General features: G+C 43.4%; 1 protein-coding gene across 8 annotated transcripts in view; it reads left to right on the top strand.

Moving 5' to 3' along the window:
• ARHGAP32 (Rho GTPase activating protein 32) overlaps positions 1-19,829 on the top strand; it is a 275,382-nt gene that overhangs the window by 61,307 nt on the left and 194,246 nt on the right. Inside the window, exon 1 of one of the 8 annotated variants that reach the window (XM_075442314.1) lies at positions 5,288-5,357. The exons of the other annotated variants lie outside the window; for them this stretch is intronic. The gene's annotated coding sequence lies outside the window, so the exon portion shown is untranslated. Of the gene's footprint in view, positions 1-5,287; positions 5,358-19,829 lie in introns of those variants that run through there. 8 annotated transcript variants of the gene reach the window in all.

Raw genomic sequence — 19,829 nt, forward strand, 5'->3', positions numbered from 1 at the left:
GGTGATTTATAAACACATGCCACGTGTTCCATGCAGGCTTTAGAGCTACACATCTGCTCCTTGGCTTTCTCTTCACGTGTTGCTTCTAGTCGAGCTGAAGTATAGGCATCCTATTGTAGTTTTACACTTGGAGGTTTTATAGTAGAAAATTCAGATAAGAAAGAGTTTAAAAATTTTCGGTGTGGGTTTGCTTATGGATGTGTTAGTCTTTACTGCAGAAGTGTTGTAAAACTTGTTGAGCTGTGCAGATCCTGCTGGTAGTTACACAGGCACAGCACCTGTGCTGTGACCCATAGCTCAGCCTGGACTTGGGTTTATGGGAGTTGGTAGGACACTCTCCATTCTGTGCGCTTGCATGGCATATCAACACAGCTATTGCTAGAGGAACGTTCCTTTCGTAGCCTGTAACAAAAATTGTATTTGATACCTATAAAAAAAAGGCTTGGTTGGGAGTTGAGGATGTTCTGTGTTATGTACCCAGTGTGAGAGGAGGTTGTTCTCTGCATCTCTTCATCTTGCAGTCCTGATCTGGGGTATTTGCAGGCTGGTTTTTTCACTGAGGTCTTAAATTGTTTTTCCTCTTCTTGTTCCCCTGGTAGTACGTACACATAGTCTGCAGTTTGTTTGTAGGGAAATCAGTAGTATCTGTGCAGTAGACTAGCTGGTCATCAAAAGAACAAGGCCTATACCAAGGAATTCAGCACGGCAATAACTGTCATGGGGGTGTAATAATACATAGCTGTATAGATGGCCTGGGAAGATGATTAATTGTGGAGGTGTGCGGTAGTGGCAATAGCTTTATATTTTAAGTAGAGCCTTGAGCATAGTTCTCGTACGGGAGAAGGCACAGGAATGCAGACTCCCTTTTGGACAGGGATTGGAAGGTGTCTGCTGCAGCCTGCTCAGCATTTATCGTGCCTTCATGGGCTTAAACCAGCCCTTTAGAAGTTCATTTAACTTTAACCATACCAAAGGAGACTCTGATGTGGTGAGGGGTTGAAAGCCTTTTACATATGTTTTGCCAGTCAGAAATTGCAGTCTGGCTTGCTTTCTTGTGTTGTGATTCACCGAGTCCTTCTGGTACAAAAAAAAGCATTTTTTATATAACATGAGACTGACCAGGCTATGAACAACTGTGCTCCGTGGCTCAGAGGAGGCAAATGTCCTGTCACATGCTTCAGTAGAGAGCAGTTTGTGACCTATGCCATCAATTAACAATGAAATAGTTCTCATCTCGGGCTAGCAGCAAGATTTTCTTTTAAATGTTTTAGTTTCTTGGTTCCAGCTGTCCGGCTGGTCTTGGTGTTTCCTGGACTTGCTTCAGTGCGTGTTGAGCAATGCCTTAGCTAGAATTGTGCTTGTAATATACGGTGTGAGAATGGTGTTGCTTCAAGATATTTATTTGAAAATACATATATGTCAACATTAAAATGTTTTCCCATTTAAATTCATTTGCTTTTGGAATCAAAAGCAGTCCTACATTATCTTGTCATGCATACATTATTAATTGCAATCCATTTTTCATGTAACGAAAAATTATGAGCAAGGGAGGAAGCTGTCGTGCAGCATCCTTGCTCTTTGATTGCTTTAGGTTCTCTAAGCAAAGAAGGAGGTTAAAATTAAAATCCACTCTTGCTTGGCATTTTTATCTTTTTAAATGGAACGGTGTTTTAGCTCTGGGAAACTATCAAAGGAGGAATGAATTTATTGGCGGAGGAGACAGGCAACATTCAAATTGGATAATCTTTGCGTGGTTGACAGAAGTTTCTGTTAGGAGACAATTGGCTGAAAGAGGAGTTCTTGGTGCAGTTTCCCAAAGTTTATTGAGGTAGTAGAAAGCTGAATCGTTATGTAAATCTAATTAGCCTTCTTGTGAGCTATCAGCCTGGAAGGTAGTAGGTTGGTCGTGAGTGCAACTGTGGCATACAGAAGCTTTCTGGATTGGAGTCTTGTTCTTAAATTTGATTCCGCACTACCCTCTGCTACCCCAAGGATTAAGAGATAAAATGTTTCCAAGTCCACTGCTAATTTAGCAGCAAATTGGAGCTTGCAGTTAATGATATCATTCTGCTCGGTTCTCTTAATTAAAAAAAGAAACACCACAATTTGGGTCAAAATTTTAATTTTGTTTTGCTATTATTACGATGATTTAAGCCCTAAATAAGGATAAAATATAGCTGACTGGAGACCAGATCTTGCCGACCTTAGAAAAATGATCCATTAGTGTCAAAACTTGTTTCCAGCAGAAATAATCAAGCTTATGTGCAGTAAAGCTGTGTTAGTTTACATCAAACTGTAGGACAGTTTTGAGCCTGGTCATAGAAGAGATGTCCTAAACGCCTTTTTAAAATGTGACACTTGTTAAGAAACACTGCTGTGCACATAACTAGTGAATCCTTCCTAGCTGTGAAACAAAATACTTCTTAGTGTTGAAGTACAGAATCCAGAGCCCTTGTCTTGAATAAAGGCTATGCTGTACTGAAAAACGTACAAATAAAAAGCAAGAAAGTGTCTGTGGCCTTGGTGAATTTACAGGCAAAGTGCAAGACAACAGCTGGCATGGGATGGAGACACAGGAGCTGAGGATGGTATCTCTTAGCATGGCTGGCAGCGACCGTGTGGTGGAAGCATGAAGAGCAACAGTGGGTATAATCCACAGAATCCCAGCATGGTTGGGGTTGGCAGGGCCCTCTGTGGGTCACCCCGTCCAACCCCCTGCCAGAGCTGGGTCACCCGCAGCAGGCTGCACAGGGCCTTGTCTAGGCAGGTCTGGAATATCTCCAGAGAAGGAGACTCCACAGCCTCCCTGGGCAGCCTGGGCCAGGGCTCCATCAGCCTCAGAGGGAAGAAGTTCTTCCTCGTGTTCAGACAGAACTTCCTCTGCTTCAGCTGTGCCCCAGACTCCCGGATGCTGTCGGCAGGGGATACGCTCCACTTCTGTGCAGTGGTAAGTGTATCTCCTATGTAATAGTGAGTGGTTCCAGTTAGTTGGCAAGAGTCTCTTTTGGAGCTGTGCAGTAAATAGAGTTGCTTCTATTTTGCCCCTACAGCCACTTCTACTCGGCTGTTAAGTACCGTAGTAGACCTTAAGCTACAACAGATGCGGTGTGGACAGTATCTGTTGAGATTTGCTGCTTTATCACTTTGTAAAATGGCAGCTTTGTTTTTACTTTGTTACTGTTTCGTACAGCTTGGATTGGCTGTCGGTGGCTACGGAGGTGGGTTTTAGCTTCACTCTTTAGTGGGTCATCCTCTGTCTGTGGTTACCTTAAGGTGCAGCAGAGTATTTTATTGTGGGACAGCTGGGTGGTGGATTTCCCCAGGTTTTCTCACCTTGTGTTCTCATTAATGTCAGTGCTTTTGGGTCTGGACTACTGCGGATTTCTGTCCTCATCGCCTGTGCAAACCCCTGCACTTTTGCAGAGTGCTTCCGTTTTCTCCTGTCATGAAGTTTCACTCTAGTCGAATTAACGTAGCTGCGCGAGTCAAGAGTTCAGAACCGCAAGCTGAGGGATGTAGTCCCCGAGACGAATCCATCCTGCGTAGTTTGGTCTGCCAGAGGCCTGCAGATGAGGGTGGTGGAGGGGGGAGGAAGAGTGTTGTGGTAGTTCCTGAAGCCCAGCAGCTACTGATGCAAAGTCAGAATAGTTTTTTCCTAAATGAGCATGTTGTTTCCTATGCAGTTCTTCTATCTTTGGCTTGTCCCATTTGTGCATGTCTGTTTTGGTGAAACAAAGACAAATTAGCATTGGGAGAAAGGGATTTAGAAACAATCATTAGGCTTTCTAGGCACAGAACGGGTATAACCTGTTTGACTTTGCTCAGGCTTTGCCAAGCTTGCATCTTCCCCTTCTCCTGTAGCTGCTGATCTCAGGATTGGCAAGGCTGTGCCCTTATGCATTAGGTCTAATTAACAAGGATAGTGTCACTCAGTTATACAGCATTTAGCAAAAAACATTGATCCAAAGTTTTATGAAACTAAAAAAACTAACAGAGTCGCACTGATTGTTTTGTATAATTTGGGATTCTGTAGCCTCTTCTGTTGAATTTTAAACAAAAAAGGTGGTTTTTGTTTAGTACATTTTAATATGGTATTTCATACACCTGGTATCTGCATTACAGCTCATAACCAAGAACACTCTCAGCAATCCTGCTGAGTTGGCATAAACTGTGCAAAATCAGGTACCCTTAGATGATATGTTGAGTTTCCGTGGGCTGTGTCCGGACAGTATCTAATATTGTTAGTTACAAATCATGGTTTGTATGTTTGAGCTAGAGCTTCAGCAAATAGTAGCAGTCATAATAATACAAAAAACTGGGGCCATTTTACAGAAGGGAGAATGGCTCTATGTTTTGTACCAATACAGAAAGAATAAAATGACTTGATCAAGGTCACGCAGCAAGCTTATGGCACAGCCAGGACTGAAAGGCAGTCATCCATCGTCCGAGCGTTCCTCTTTATTTGCTAGCCCTCGCCGCCTCTCATCATCCCGACTGCTGCAGTGGTGGGCTGATGGAAGATTTCGGTCTTCTAATGGGATTTGGAAGTTGGGTAAGAATACTTCCTTCCTATTTATTGTTTAGTGTACAAACTAGGAAATGTAGTATCAGTTTTGCACAGCTACTTCTAAAACTGGCTGCGTAAACACAGAAATACGTTAAGCTTTACAAGTCTCCTCTGGGAAGCCAGTAAATATTACCCTGGCTTCAAAAAGGAGGAAGCAGAACAGCAGATAACGTGATATGTCCAAGGTTATACAGCTGGCAGAACTGGGAATGGATTCCTGCTCTTACAGCCCTTACTGGTCACTTGCACCAGAGTTGCTGAAGCTTTGTTTAGGGGTAAAACCACCCAGAGCAGGTAAGGACATCCCTGTGTGGGTCGGAGGGACAGGACAATCCCTTTCCTCCCTCGCCTGCTCCAGCTCGGAAAGGGTTACAGCTGAAATGCCTGCAACAGCCTCGGGAAAGCATGAATCAGTGCTAGCGAGGGAAGGCAGAACGGGAGCTCGGAATGGCAAGCGGTTTCGTGCTTTTCATTTATACGTGCCTTTTTGGGGGGGGGTGTGTGTGTGTGTGTTAAATCCCGCGTTTCAGCCGGTCGCGGCACAGCCGACATTGGACAGAAAGCAGCTGGCGTTCGTGTCCCGCACCGTTGCATGGGAGGCTGGGTGCGGGTGTGTTGCGGGGTGGGGAGGGACCAACCCCAGCCCTCTGTGCTGGCCGCCTCCCCGCTCCCCGCCGCGGGCTCCGGCCAGCCGCTCCCGCAGAGCGGGCGGCGCGGAGCGGGGCGGCGGGGCTGCCCGCGCCGGCGGGGGAGCGGCGGGAGCGGCCAGCGGTCCCGCGGAGGCGGAAAGGTCAGTGCTGCCCGTGCGTCACCCGCGGATGGAGGCTCCTCGGAGGGGCTTGCTTCCCCTTTGCTTTTAACTCCCTTTTCTCACAAACGGAGCGTTAGAACGATACCGGATCTCCGAGGAACGGAATTGTTTTACAATTGGTCACAGCCAGCAATGTCCTCATAAAAATGTAGAGCACGATTTAAGAAGGCAAGCGTGTCATTTTCACTTAGCAAATGCGACTTCATTTTCATTTTTAGTGTATTTTTAAGCGCATGTATATGACTGTCTTTTAAGTGGTTGAGTATATGAATGGAGAAAGGTTAATTACCTCCTTCAATCAGATGTAGGTTACACTAACATGTAGAAAGCAGACAAAGTGTAAATTTGCATCCCGTTCTTCATGTGACAGCGGTCCTTGAGGCGTTTTAGTGTGAAGTGTATGGAATGTGCTTATTATCGTGACTGAAGCTTGCATTTTTTAAATCAAAAATGTAGTATCTCCTGTCCGTAGCGGAGTAGAGCACATACTCTGTACTTTGGCTGTGTGAAAACAGCAGTAGTCACAAGGGTTCTGTGCTGAGCGTATTTTTTTTTTTCCTTTCTAATGGATAACAAAGTGCTGTTGATATGGTATGGGTTTAGGAGCAATAGTTCTGGAGGGCCAGGTTATCGTGTAGTTAAAATTCTTGTGGAATGAGACAGTGCTGATTATCTTTATGGCGAATCATCTCCTTAACCCTGGGCTTGGATTTGCACTGTGGGTGATACGGAATAAGCCTGTAGCTGTTGTAGTTCAGTAGGGATCTTCTACTTCAGGGCTGACTGTGCATAAATATTTACTGGTGGAAAAAAAAAGGAGGGAGTTGGGGAATGGGTATAATTTAAAACTTGCCATCTTGGGCATGCCGTTACCACCTACCTGGTTTACAGATCAGGGCTGTTTCTACCAAACTAGAAGTTATTTATGAACATAGCTGCCGGAAGCTGGAGACACGGGTTCTTATTTCACTGTATAATATGTTAGCAACAAAGTCTTGATAATTTATGCTAACTCCACCCGCTTCAGCTTACACTGCCAGAAACCGGAGAGTAGCTCCTACCAGCACTGCAAAATTCCTCTGAAATTGTCTGTGTTTACTTCCTTGAAGTATTTTGCTTTAGGAAAGCTGCTACTGGGTATCTTACTGTTTGTAGTATCCAGTGACTCAGGTACTGTGAGAAAGCGAGTTGGGTAACTGTGGTTCCCCGTACAAACAAAACTGTATTTAAAAATTAAACATGTACAGTGTACTAATGCTGGTGCCCTCGTGCGCTCCCCAATGTCCTTTGTGACACAAAAAGCACAGTACACTATGTATTAGTATCCATGTATCCAGATGCACGCGTGCCATAGAGGATTTTGTAGATGGGAACACCGTAGGATTTTTGTTTGATGTGAATCCCCTGGGAATCTGTGGCGCCCACTCCGAATGAAAGCTCTGGCATCGGTAAGTAGCTGGCAATGTCAGCGTGTGCAGTACCAGGTCTGTGGCTAAAGAAAGACAAAGTTTAGCCATGATTTGATACAACCTATGCAGTTCTCTTCCAAATGGGCCTTGTATTTCAGGGAAGTCTGCAGCTTAAATGCGTTTTAGTTCTGGAGTGACAGTCCCCTTTTTTTGCCACTTGTGCAGATAGTCCAGAGCGTGACAGAACTTTGTGTTTGCTTATTACGGTTGACTCTCCGAAGGGGAGACCTCTTACCCATCTTCCCTCAGTGCCCTGCTTTTCAGCATAGAGGCAAATATTTGTCTGGTTTCTTAGAAGCAAGACTTGCATTTAATAGGATTATAGAAATATTTTTACCTTTATACTCTCAGTCCGGTGATTCTGACTGATACTTAGAGTATGGGGAGTTTTCTGTTTATTGATGTAAAGGTAAATCTAGGCAGAATGAACTCTGCACATTTTCTTCAGGACAAAAAAAGTTGAGTGGTACATCTAAAGGCTTGCAGAATCCTTGCCCTACCTGCAGCAGTAGCTTTTTGGCTGGAGGTGAAGGGGGGCAGAAAAGAGCAACTCCGAGCTCGTGAAAGAGCGATCATTCCGAGGGACGCCCGGATCGTAGCACCGGGAGCAGAGCGGTGCGTGTGACTGTGGATAGATAGCATCTTCTCCTAGGCCAGTCTTCGGTGATTTATGTTGTGCATAACCGGTTCTGGGTGACTTGGCATGTCAGGTTACCTCTGCTAGAGCTGCCCAGGGACTGCTAAACTGCCTTTGCTCCTGACCTCTGTGCCCCCTCGAGCTCCCCTTGCACAGCTTTCCCATGCTCTAGCAGCCAGGAATGTGTGCTCTGCAGCCCCCCAGGATGCTTTTTGTGGAAAAAAAACTCCCTGCGTCGTTGTCTTAGGGAAGGAGGGGGCAGTTTTATCAGAGCATTACTGAGCACATCCTTTGCAACCCCAGTTCTCTTTGCAGCAACCAGCACATCAAATACACCGTGTGACATCTTTGATATTTATATCAAGAATACAAAAAATAATTTAATCCCTCTTTACCAAGCATGTCAGTTTAATCTTTTTGAACCATGTTTCTTCTTGATGTTTGACGCTGAAAACTTCAGGCCCTGATTTCAGGGACCAGAATGTAACGTTTCGATATTCTGCTCCCAACAGTGGTCAGTGAAGTAAATCCCCTGTTTTTCACTGGTGGTCCTGTGTCATAAAAACGAATGTTCTTCCTAGCTTCGGTTCAGTTATCAGCCTAGAGAAAAGAAAAACCACCACAGAATAGATGATGGAAGGGAGAAATAAGGTGACTTTGAAGTGGTGGATGTCATGGACAGAAAGCAGAAGAACTGGGATGGGATCTGAGCTTTCCAGTCATGAGTATAACAACCAAAGCAGGCAGCTCTTTAGCTGCTGAGTCAGAACAGGGTAGATTTCAATGTGTATTCATGCAAAAAGAAAAAGAGGCAGATGTACACCTTTTGTGTATTCCTTTGAATTTACTGCGTGTTGGAAATAGTAACAGGATGTGGTGGCAAGGGCTGAGAACTAGAGCAGGCATCACCTCAGTTCCTTAGCATGTCAGTATACTGTTATTACCTACCTGTTTGTTGTTCTTATTTGTTTATTCATTGAAGGAGCTTTCTGTGTACTGTTTCTGGACAAGAACTTGCAAATGTTTGAAGCGTATATCCAGAAAGGAAATTAAACATAAACCTCCCACACTTCTGTGCATTTCACACTCGTGCCAGCTGCTTTGTTCTGGCCTGTTGGTAGGGACCGGAGTGTGGCTTAGAGTGGGGATGATGGGAGGAAAAGCGGGAGGAATTTGAACTGGGTACCTTTTGCTTTGGAGCGCTGTTTATATTCCAGCTTTTCTCACATCTTGTGTTCATTCCTTCTGCAACTCTGAAGGTGAAATCTGTTATCCCAGCACCTCTGGAGACGCTTTGGAGGTGACGTAATACCTGCTTTTCTGTCAGCTGCCTTTTCTTACGCAACCCATGATCTAATCAGAGTCTCCTCCTTCTTTGTGTAAAAGAGCAGTAAAAGCACAATACTTACTAAAAGATCTGTTACAGTTTTCAAAGCTGAAGGCAACCAGTGTCTGGTCCGAGATGCTTTGTGGTGGCAAAGACCAGCCTCATTTACGAGGTGGTAGTCGTAATTGGGAGCACAACATTCGGCAGAGCCAAGCGTGACCTCCGCTCATCTTCCTGGGCCGGGAACAGTGTGTAAGTGTTGGATCATCCGTGTTACGTTACGTCATGGCCCCCACTTGAATTTATGAAAGGTTGTCCAGCCTTGCATTCCCTTTCAGTAAGTCCCATGGCTGGAATGAACTTTTGAAGCATCCAGAAGATGACAGTGCATTACTGCTTGTTGGGTTACATATTTACATTTACTCTAGGTTAATTCTGAAGCCTCTTGGAGGTCTGAAATCTCTGGTTAATCAGACTTGGGGAAGGGCTTTTAACCTGACACTTATAACATTAAAGCCTGGAAAGCCCTTGTTACATTAGCATGCCAAGAGTTTAACACAGCCGTTTGTTTTTTAATTCAGACAGTTCAAGCTGGGGGCAGTTTTAGCTGGGTGATCACAAGCATCCTATTGCTTTTGCTGAAATAGGATGACGGCTTTGTTGGACCTTGAGCTGATACACAGGCGGTGGTAATGGTTTGCTTTCTCTTGGCAAATGAATTTGAAGCAGTGTGTAGCCCTGATGGGATTTAACCGCTCTAAGAGGGGACAGTTGTGTTATGACTCTCCACTTGATCGGAGTCTCTGGGTGCAGCTCGCTGTTGTAAACCAAATGAGACACACTAATGAACTCCAGCAATGTGTGTTTTCTCCTTGTCATTATGTATTATACAGCAATTTTCCTATTTGCAGTGCTATTGAATAGTCAAGGATTTCTCAACATTTTTTCCTCAGGGTTTATGAGTTAGTGCTCCAAACCTTGCTCAGGATTGGAATGTAGCAGATGAGATGTCAGCCCTTAAGGATTGTTTTAACCATGCAGACACACTTCAGTTTCTGGCCAGATTTCTTCATTTGTGTATTTCGGAAGGTTTTGTCCTTTTTAAAAGTGCGATGTAACAAGATGTTACACAAACTTCTGAAACACAAACACAAAGTTTCCAAGCCTTTGGAATATGTCGTTCTCTGTATGTTTTCTCTTACTGATGCTTAAATGAAATAGCTTTACTTTACTGTATTAGATAAATGTAATTTGTAAACATATGTTGTATCTCTTTGCAGCTTGTTCAGTGTCACTGTGCTGACTTCTGTTTTTGGAGTGTAAGTGTGCTGGACCAGTGCATGCCATGCTTTTTTAAAAATTATTTACATAAAGTATCTGTTTTGTGTGCATATGCCTACAGTGACCATGTGAAAATCTATTTGTTTTTTAAATAAAGATGTGCTGGGAGAAAAATTTAGAGAACCATATTAATATATACTGTGAAATCAAGAGTCAGAAGGTAAATAAAAAGTGCTAAGCTGCTTATTAAATTTTTTTCCATGGTTTCTGAGCAATTCTCATAATTTGGAGTGGTGGGAAGAGGGGCCTTGACACAATATTTTCATGTTTTCCATTAGTGATAGAACAGTAAGGCGAGAACTTTATACGGCCTCAGGCACATGTTGAGCCCCTTCTTTCAAGTGTAACAAGAGTGAGTTGCAGCCTCGGGCATGTGGCCTAACACATTTGTTCGTGTGTTTGAAACTTAGACGTTCTCCTTTGAAAATCCTGCTCTTGAAGACTACCTTTAACATGCTTCTGCATACGCAAAACCTACTTCGAAACCAGCTCTTGGTAACGTTAGTCTAGGGGAACATGCAAAGTGTAGGAGCAGATTGGAAGAATTTTCTGAAATTCAATTGATCTCATATGGTACACCGAAAGAAAAGCGGGCTACATGGAGTACTTTCCTAGACAGATACAGGGCCTGGGTTGAGAAAAATAGAGCAAGAAGAGGAAATGACAGTGATGTCTTAGTTTTGCACAGTTTCATCTGATGCACGGTGTTGACAGCTTCCCTTTTAAAAGGGGACTTTCCCAGCTTCTTATGCTACCGAGGGAGCTGTTTATGGGCACACATGAAAACACTTAGATTTTCACAGGCTGAAAATCTCCGTTCTCTATTAATGATTGAGGGAAGCAAGGCCAGTATAAGATATCAATTTCAGAAGGCGGTGGTTCTTAAATCCTAGTATTTGTGGCTGCAGAGAGCCATTTACTTCATGCCCAGAAGGTTAACCAAAAGCTGTGTTGACTTTTTTTGTCTACAAACTAATTTGTTTAATACTGCCAGGGTTGCTCATAGCTTTTCGCAGGAGCAACATAATGAGATTAACAAGCCTCTGATCGCTTCCGTATCTGATACTTAAATCCTCATGGGAAGCTGTGAAAGTGTCAGAGCTCTGTTGCTCTTGTGTGGGGACTGCGCTGGCAAAGCGCAGAGTTGTTCTTTACATAAGATGATGTAGATTTGGTTGCTGGGATGATGGAGTAGCTAAGCTTCAATCTGTAGCCTTGGAGCCAGCATGATTTTAAGAAGCAGAGAAGAGATGCTGAGGCTGCCAGACAGGGGGTTCATTATTGGAAAGAAAAGGCAAACACCCTCCTCCTTCCCCCCGTGATACTCTGAAAAGGGAAGCAAGTTTCACAGGGAGATAATTATGCTACTGGAAAAACTGCTGTGACAGCTCTCAGCATCAGAAGTGGAGTTCTTGTGGGGAAAAAGCCATGTTAGACATACCAATTTCTTCCCTTTTTCTCCCGGTTAGGGTATGGGTGTATGCGTAGCGTTGTCCTGAAGCGCTTGCTGCTTACCTCCTGGTCTTTGCTTTCCTTGCCTGCTTCAGGCTAATAGGCATAGGATTGTTGTTTTCAGGTGCCACAGCCCACAGTCTGATCTGGGAATACAGACTGACATCTGATTTCTGTTTTCGCCTGCTTATAAAAGCATCCATCATTGATTGATTAGGAGTGCAAAATTAGAAGCTTTTTGTTAAAAACAAAACCAAAATGAGGGACGACTGTGCCTAGCTTCATTTAAAAAACAGCACAAAACCCACAAGTCAGTATCAATTTTGAAGCAGTGCTGTCTTCCTGTGCTTTGTTTACCCACTGCCAGTGCCTTTAGTACCGTTGAGGTGTTAACAGTTGCAATACATTTTTTTGTGGAAATCTCCACCAGTCTCCATGTTAGATCTCTGTGCACCACCATAGGTTACAGCCCCTTCTGCTTAAGGTGCATGTCTGATTTTTTAGTTCGTTTCCCCCAGTTTCCCTGTTGTCTCTCTGTTTGACCGAAATGGCTTCTTTCCAATTCTTGAGCAGAAGTAGTTAGCTTGGTGGAGATGTTACTTTTTGGCTTACTCATAGGAATAATACCTCATTTCTCCACGCTTCAATGTACATTAACAAACATTGGAGACAGCCAAATCACACAAAAACTGTTTCTCCAGCAAACGTCTCTGGTTTTGAATACATTCTTACTTTCAAGGGCTTGCTCACACATGGAACTTCTCAGGAACAGCTGCTCACAAATAATTCCAGATGCAGACAGACCCTCAATACAACGCTGTTGTCTGTATTGGGCCTGTTTATGCTGACCTTTTCCACTCCCTGTTATTGCTTTTTAAGCTCAGGATTATCTCTTTGCTCATTTAAAATATAAATTCTAGATACTTTCAAGTCTCAAAATTCACCCATGAAAGCTGAAGCTACGTTTGTTCGTTGCTTCGTTCTTTTTTCCACCTGGGGCTGGCAAATGGAAGGTGCTTTGCTGCTCTTACTACTGTCTTTCTAACGAGAGCTGTAGGATTTGTGGGATCTGCAGAGCCGTTGGGTGCGCAGTGGTCTTTGCTGTGCAGCTTATGAATTTCAGGCGAGAACCTCAGCCCCCTGAGAACTAGTTCCAGGTCATAAATACTGCTCTGATGTGGCAAGGGAAAACATGAACATCTTGGCCACAAGACTCTATGAAGATAAAGATTTCCCTTCAAGGGATATTCAGTTCAGTTTCTTGATTATGATTTTCCTGATTTCTTTTTTGGTGAGGAAATGTCAGAGCAAAGATAACGATAAATCCTGTAAATTGTTTTCAGATGAGTCAGCGTTCAGTCAGTTGCACGATGGAATGTATACTTGACCGCATTTACACGGAAAACAGCCAGGAAAGCCACCAGAAAGAGGAGGGCTGGAATGGCTTGAACCTGCTCGGCTGCTCGCTGTGCGGGGAAGAGCATGTGTAGCGATGCCAGCTGGAATGCAGCTGCTCCTGAAATCTGGCACCTAACGTGGAGTCCTGTCAAAGTCCAGAATGTTGAAGAATCCGGATCGATTTGTTTGCAGACAGAAAAGTATGAGCCAAGACTTGGCTTGCAGGGGTGGGGGGAAGCTCTGTTATGTCTCTGTAGGCAAGTCTTTGAAACTTGCCACTTTGAGGGTGGAATTTGTGTGGGTTCAAAAAGCTACGATGGGTTAGTCTAGGGCCAAAAAAAAAGGCAGGTATTCGTGTAGACAGCTCGTGGTTCCACAGATTATGGGTGGCTCTACTCCTGTTGGAGTCTGTGCTCCATCAGCAATCTGCAGCTCTCCCAAGTGCCTCGCACCGGCTGGAGTACGATCCTTCAGGAGAATTTGATACCACTTACTGATTTTGCTATGCGATTATTTCCCCGAAATTCTGCGGAGATAGGTTTAGTGACACGAGGGATGTTGCTGAAAAATGGTATATAAATGTAAATTTCAGTGTCATTGAGAACAGTGGCGTAAGGACATGACGCTAGTTCATGGGACAGAAACCTCCTAGGCTTTTTCAGTACTTTCTGCTCCTTTGACCAGTAGCGAAGATATTAAAAATACTTTATATATTTGGGTGCTGACACATGTAACTGCGATGTTAAATTTCTGAAAAACATTACTAAAAGGATAAAAGTTAAAGCTGATTCGGTAAACTATTTTTCTGAGGTTTTTTTGACTGTTTTCGTACCTTGTAAATTATCATGGCAGAAATTAACAACAGAATATTTCAGTTTATTTTTGATTATGTGTTTCCTTCTGTGTTCAGTCCTTGGATCTGTGTACAGTGGGGTTAATACATTTGTTCTCCTGGTAAATAGTGCAGCTAGGCATCCATCACAGATTAAGTGAGAACGGAATAAGTATCTGTAGTATTTTGTGGTAAATAATTACATATTTTCTAATTTTTGTCCTTCACAATTGCTTTACTGGCGGCTTTGACTCGCTCTTTATGAGCAAACGTTAGATTGAGGAATGAGATGAAGTTGTGCGGAAGAGAAGGCCTGGCTTAAAACTGTCACGCAGCTGTGTTAGGAGCACGTGTCTGCCTTTTTGTTGTTAAAATCATGCGTCGACACAACAGTAGAGTGAAAAAGGTAATATGTACTTGCGTATGTTATATCTTTTCTTTCCTGTTTTCTCTCTTAAGAGAATGGAAAATAAGTTCATTAGCAGAAATACCATGGATATCTTTTTTACGTTTGTTTGTTGCATTGCTTGGTGTCCTAATGCAGTAGACTGCCGTTTTATAAGTTTGCGGTTGAATTTGAAATTTGTTTGGTTAAAACAGCTCGCTCTTGTCCCACGTAGAGGGTTTCCACTTTTTCTCTGCCTGTTGATGTTACCTCATCTTTTGCCTGTGCTTGAGGCTGGCCAGGGCACAGGAGCATCTTGTATGCGACGCCCTTCCCTTTTATGAGTGAGAGAAGCGAGGAGCACTGTGTGGTCCGGTGCCGACTCCTAGTCCTTGGCTGGAACAGAGCGAGTGCAACACTGCATTTAGAGAGAACAGAATAAAATTACCAGGGTTCCAAAAAGGCTTTCACCATCTTTTTGATTCTAGACTATCTTCCAGCCCTTCATCCAGTCCGTTATATGAAAATCTCTTATCCCGTGCTACTTTAGGCTGAAGGTGATGGGTTTTGCCATTCCTTGTTTTCTTATGGGATCCCTACCTAAATTAGGCTGCGTGTATGCAGTCGCTCCAGAGACTGAGTCACTCATTTTAAAGAACTGTCGATCTACTGGTGGTATGACTGACCTCTCAAGCTTTTAAAAAGCTGCAGTCCAGTTTCTGGAAAATCACAGGATTGACTTGTCAAAATTATGCGTTTTAAGGTGCGCTTTGATTATTATTCTTTTTTTAAATTGCCCTCCAGTGTGAGTTTTTAAGTGCAGTTGGGTCATGTTGTTCACCTTTCCTCTGCAAGATGATTTAATAATTATAGTGAAAACTGAGACTTTTTCTTCACTGTTTGACTCTGTGACTGGAGCTTTGAAAATACAAAATGCTGAGAGACTTGCAGTGAAAAGACAAGAAATTCTGATGCTGAGTCTTGCATGTTGTATTGTGAGTCCTTACAATTCAAGGTCACGTCCAATGCCAACGACATTTATGCAGGTCATATAAGTCCTAGTAGTTGGTCTGACAACAAAAATATTTCCCCATTTCTCCTCAGCTCCTCGAAAAACAGCAGGAAAGATCATTTTTTGTGCATGTATAAATATGCACACACTTTTTGCTCCTTCTGAATCTTAAGTACAGCTTCCCATAGAATTGTGTTGTACTGTGGCAGCTTCTGCTCTGCGTGGGGCTTTCTAAATAAGCGCAGAAGGTAAGCAGCTAACTTCATCTTCCTTTCTCACTGGTTAACGGCAGAATTTCAGTACTGGAAGAGGCACTCGGGTAATGCTGTCTGCCTTGTGGAGTTGTTCTTTGTCTCCTGCAGGGAAATGGCAGCAACTCATATATATATATTTTAATTATTTTTGTATATCGTGTTGGTTCCATGAAACATTGCTTTGACCTCAGAGTATGTTATTCATTTTGTGAACTCCAGCTCCATGGCAGCAAGGGGAAGACAAGGTGTTGATCTCGCTGATGCAGCAGACTTTGCAAATGAGATTTCCTATCTGATTACAGCTAACAATATATCGACATAGGATATGGCGTTGGTAACAAATACCCATGGAGATGTGAAAATGCTGCTAAACACCAGCTAATGCCCACACAGGCTTTTTAATTAGTACTTGGCCTCTTTTTAAATCAAAATGGGCCTCTGCGTAGGGAAAATTTTTGACAAATCCCCAGTGGCTCGTAGAAGAACAGAAGGTAATTTTTTGGGGTGTTTCTTCTTGTGCATACATGAAGTTTTCTAGGTGCCCACTAAGGGAAAAGTATTACTGGGGAGTCTAGATGCACAGAAATCGAAAGACTTACAGGAGAGAATTTCAGACTGGTACTTACTGGAAAAAAGTACCTGCGCAGTTATAGATAAAATGTATAATGTGGTGTTGCTGGAGTTTTGTGGACAATACATCTCTGGCAAGTTACTCTAGTGTTACCTGCTAGAAAAAACCTGGTGGTTGTTTGTTTGGCCTAAAAGAGAGAACACACGTTTCATACTCATAGGTGCTGTTGTCTGGGCCTGCCCGTTTGAAAACACTGGGACCTGTACCAGACAATAGTGTGCAGTAAAATGGCAAGATGCGTGGTGTTCCAGTATGTGTTTTTCTAACAGAAGTCCAAATGTTGAAGAAAACAGGGTAGTTGCTAAATAATACTGACTCAGAGCTGCAGTGTAGTCAGGGGGCCCCAGATTAATGTACCAGACATGACTTTCTGGAGAATAGAATTTATTTGGACCCTGTCGTGTTAATGAAAGGCGAGAGGTTGCAATCATCCTGTGCTTCTCACATGGCTCACTGCACTAGGGGGAGGAGAGGAAAAAGGTGCTGGCAGGGTCACCGCATTGAGAGCTCCTGGGCAGCGGGTGAGCAGGGAGTGCCGTGCACCGCATCAGCCATCAGCACGACGGCGAGTTCACGTCACTGCCCTTGGCGGACGGCTGAGCCGCTCTCGGCTGGTGCTCCGCTCCCTTTGGCTCCGAAGTCGTGCGCGGGGAGCCTGAGCGTTGAGAGTTCCTGGCGGTGGAGTGCTCTGAGAACTGTGTTTGGGGTTTTAAAGGTGTTTTGTTATCGCCCATCAGGTTGTGGGAATGCTGATCAGTAAGGAGTACAGTCGTGTGCAGCACGGGTAGCAAACGAGAAATACAGGTTTTGGAAATAACTTTCATCATCTTCAGTGCTGTTTAAAGAGGGGAAATATTGAAATAGAAACTGCAAGTGCTTTTTATTACTTGTTATGTACCCGCTCTTCGTAATGACTTTACCTTTACGTGTATATTTCATTCATGAGATGAAACTATCTTTGGAAAAATAGTTATTAGGAATTCAAAGGATGCCAGGAGCGAATGAGTTTAATATATAGTGCGTTAGGATATGTGCAGGTGTAAGCTGACTAGGTCAATTGTACCTGCTTTTGCTGATTCCGTTAATTATGCTACTCATAAGTCTGCTGATCGCATGCCTTGTCTCTCAAACATGCTTTTCCAATCCTGGCACAGACATTCCCCTTTCCCAGCTCCCTTTAAGTTAGCTAAATCAGAGAAACAGTTCCCATTAAGGTTTGACATTTTCTGACACAATCTACAAACAGAACAGGAAGGAAAAACATGCAAATCAAGGAATTTGCTACTATTGTGAACCTCAAAACTTAATAAAAACGATGCTTTTCACTACCTCTTATTACTGCATAGGCATCCTGAGTGTGCTAAAAGAAATTAATTGAACCTGACCAGCTATCTGTGCAATAGGAAGCGTGTGGCAGTGTGCTGGTGGAGAGTAACACATCAAATGTGAGAAAGGAGTTGGTGCAGTGTGTTCTGTCTCCATTTCTGGCTGCATTGCTTTGTGTGTAAAGGATTGGTGCTAGCTGTTTACAGTAACTGAAAAAGTAGGCAATGTTGTCGTGGTGTTAGTGTGGCCTGGCAGAAAGTTTCGAGTGCAAACACATTTTGTGTGGTAGGAGATCTTTTTCTATTCTAACAGTGTATTAGATCTGTTTGCACGTGCTGGGAAAACAAAAGGATGTCCTTTTTAGAGAACATAGTTAATTATCTTTCCATTTACAGTAAAGCAAGAGCCTGTTGAAAGCCTGAACTATATAATGGGAACTCAAGATGACGTCCATCTCCATCCAGGAACGGAAAAGGTTGTAATTTTTTACTAACCGTGCTCCCTTCTGTAGGTTTTCCAAAACTTAAATGGAAGCATCAGGTCTGGATGGTGTTGCCTGTTCATTTCTACATGAAAAATAAGGCATAGCAAACTAGAAGAGGATGCTGATGTACTTCAGAGATCATTCAAATTTTGCTTTAAAGACTTTTATAGTTACCTACGAGGATCTTAGAAAACTCATGGAAAAGAGTACCAAGAGTTTTATTGTGAAACATATTGCTAAGTCTTCTATTAAGTGTAAAATATCTTTGGCTAATTACCTGATTAATAAGAACAGAGCAGCTGATTCTTCTTTTATGCACTGTTTGACATAGAGAACAACTTGTGTAGATACCACAAATGTTTCTCCAAATGAGGAAACAATATTTAAAAAAAAACCCCACTTCCGATCAAAGTTTGCAACAAGCATTTCCGTGAGCTCGTTTGTCTGTGGGAAGGCAATACCAGCAGAGGAGGGAAGGAGCTCTGGCTGGGGCTGTCACATGGGATAGTGTCTCACTCTCTGAACTGCCCGTGAGCATCAGGCGCACGAGGGGATGAAACCAGGGCGGAGAGGGAGATGCAGATAACCAAGTCATGACCCTTTGGGAAGCCACCAGCCTCTGTCTGTGGGAGGGTAGGGAGAGGAGCCTGGCTCCGAAATGAACCTTCTCATGAAACGAGAGAGATTCAGCCTCTGTATCAGACAGAAAGATTTCTAAAGCACAAGAAGTGGCATTAGGAAACCCATACCCACACTGTGCTCAAACCTGTGGCTTGGAAGCCGAATTCCAGTGCACTTGCAGTTCAGGTCAGGCCGTCCTATTTCAGACTCCTCATCTTTCCCCCTCTCCCTCTTGGAGCGTTTTTCCTCCTTGGTGGGGAGATTTAGTGATGGTTGTAGTCGTGGTTTTGTTGCACTGGGTTTCCCATGACAAGAGGAGCTTTCTTTTCCGAGCGTTACGGTAGTGAGGAGGTGATATGAGGAGCGGGGAGCGGGCAGCTGGCTTCCCGTGATGTTTTGTTAGCTGTTTGGCTGCTCTGTAAGCCCAGTCCTCAACAGGAGGCTTTTGGAAGTGCTGTCAGGCTGCTCTGTTCCCTGGAAGTTGCATTAAATCTTACAACTCTGTTCCTTTGTTCGCTGTATTCTTACCTTCTGTGTTTCTTAACCTGTTCTCTCACAGACTTCTCTTTTCGCTGAGTTATTTATTATGCACTAAACACTCTCTTTTGCAAGTGTCAGTTCTGAAATCATCATGATTACTGAGAGGGGAGCAAAAAAGCTTGAAGAGCACTGTTTACTGCCATTTTCCTGGGCACTGAAATTAATGTGCGCTGCTTTCAACACTATCTCATTTCTTTGGGAAGGCTAATAGCCCGGTCACTTCATTATCCTGCCATTCTGCACAAGTGCCAACATAATAGAAATGCTTTCATTTTCCAGACTACCCTTGGGTGCCTGAGACAAATGCTTTCAAAAGCTGATCCACACTTTCTTTTTTTTATTTCTGTCAAACTGAAAAAGCCATAAATCTGTTCATCACCTGTCCTTCTAGGTTAGCATATTGCATCTGCAACCCTTTTTAATATCTTAAAAATGATCAGTTGGTGTGCTTTCACTGGTAGGTACTTTACCAAATCAGTTAAGGCTTGATTTGTCTATTTATTTATTTTCCCAGGAGGACATTTTATTACTGACAGCATGAGTCAGGACAATTAAAGGTTGCAGTGAAATATTCCAGCTTCTGATGTGATGCAATAGGAACTGGAATGAATTTTTACCTTACTCATACTGAAAAAAACCCAATTAATGCTCTGTATGCCGTGTCACCTGTGAGAGAGAAGTCTGCCAGCTCTCTCTTCCCAGTAACTTCTTTGCCCACTGTGTGGGGAGTGACTGGTGTGGA

The sequence above is a fragment of the Opisthocomus hoazin genome, chromosome 24 (assembly GCF_030867145.1).
Source record: "Opisthocomus hoazin isolate bOpiHoa1 chromosome 24, bOpiHoa1.hap1, whole genome shotgun sequence".
Classification (NCBI taxonomy): domain Eukaryota; kingdom Metazoa; phylum Chordata; class Aves; order Opisthocomiformes; family Opisthocomidae; genus Opisthocomus; species Opisthocomus hoazin.